This window comes from Nannospalax galili, unplaced genomic scaffold (genome assembly GCF_000622305.1).
Source record: "Nannospalax galili isolate Female #2095 unplaced genomic scaffold, S.galili_v1.0 scaffold24, whole genome shotgun sequence".
NCBI lineage: Eukaryota > Metazoa > Chordata > Mammalia > Rodentia > Spalacidae > Nannospalax > Nannospalax galili.
This window is the reverse complement of record NW_008352654.1, coordinates 3,653,279-3,654,743: the sequence shown is the minus strand read 5'-3', so window position 1 is coordinate 3,654,743 and position 1,465 is coordinate 3,653,279. Positions and strand designations below refer to the sequence as shown.

Below are 1,465 nucleotides of genomic sequence, written 5' to 3'. Positions count from 1 at the left end.
CTTTGGTGGTGAACATCATTTCCTTGTTTCTAACTGCTAGTGAGGTTGTACATACTGCTGTGCTCATTAGACATATTTGAATGCAGTCTCTGGTCACTGGACTATCCATATACTTTCCCCCAGTTCCATCTATTGTTTCTTTGATTTTTGATGTCAAATTTTACTAACCAAATACCTGTCTTCCTTTTATGATTTAAAGTCTCCCATCTTGTTATAGCTCCAGATTTATGTAAATTTCCACTGATATTCTGATAATTTTGTTGATGTATATTTACATTTAAATCTGTACTTTGTATGGTATTAGATGGGTTCTATGTTTGCTTTATTCCAGATGAACATTACCCAGTTGTTCTAATGCTAACTGAAGTTTGAGGACAGGCAGCCCATGGAACAAAATAGAAACCCTGCATGCCATGGCTCCTTCAAGCTCTATGCACGGGAAAGAATACCCTGACTCCAAGACACTGCGTGTGTGTCTTCACGGCAGGTGTACCTCAAGTCAGTTAGGACTCTGACGCAGACATTACACAGCCAAATTCAGGTGGGATAGGTAACCATGTATTTGCTCACTTTGCTAGAAAATTAAAAAACAAACAAACCCAAGATAGAGCAAGTAGGCTTTCCAATGAAGGGTGTGAAAACAATGAATTCCATTCTGACATTTTCATACGTGTGTATCAATACGCTTTGCCCACATTCAGCCCCTTTACCCTCTCGTCCCCTCCCACTGGTGTTCTTCTTCCCCAAATAGTCCCCTCTGCTTTCGTGTTTTATATGCACGTAAGTGCATATAGGTATACACATGTGTATACAGGTATATATATATATACATACATGCATATGTAATGTGAATTCAGATTCTGAAACTTATGGGTTACTTCCAGAACTTGTGTATTATCCTTGTGCGGGGGACATGCTAATTTTCTGTGTTTTGTTTTAATTTTCTTAATATTTTATTTTTTATTTTATGCGTATGAGTGTATTGCCTGCATGTATGTAAGTTCACCTGTGTTGTGCAATGTCCACAGAGGTTAGAAGAGGGAACTGGAGTTATGGATGGTTGTGAGCCGCTATGTGAGTGCTGGGAGTTGAACTCATGTCCTCTGCAAGAGCAGCTAGTGCTCTTAACCACTTTCCAATCGTCTTTCCAGTCCCGTTTTTGTCTTAATTTTAATGTGTGCTGCCAAGGTGAGCACTAGAATGGGTTTCAGGTTACTCTGATCCAGCAGTCAACTCAGGGAACCAGCTTCTTCCCGTTGGGGCTCAGTTTGAACCTAACACTGCCTTCCTTCTTGCTCACCAAGTGCTTGCAGTAGCAGGAAGAACAGCTCAGCCATGTACACAGGCTGTGGTGGATAGTCCCCTTTGCCATGATTCTTCTCTAGTGATTTTGTTGGACTTTAGAGAATCCAAAACCAAGCAGGCCTGGTTTCACATAATGAGTGCCAGTGTCATTCTGTGGTAG

General features: G+C 41.0%; 1 pseudogene; it reads right to left on the bottom strand.

Moving 5' to 3' along the window:
* Positions 1-863: 863 nt before the first annotated feature.
* Positions 864-951, bottom strand: LOC115067108 (annotated as a pseudogene).
* Between the last annotated feature and the right edge of the window lie 514 nt (positions 952-1,465).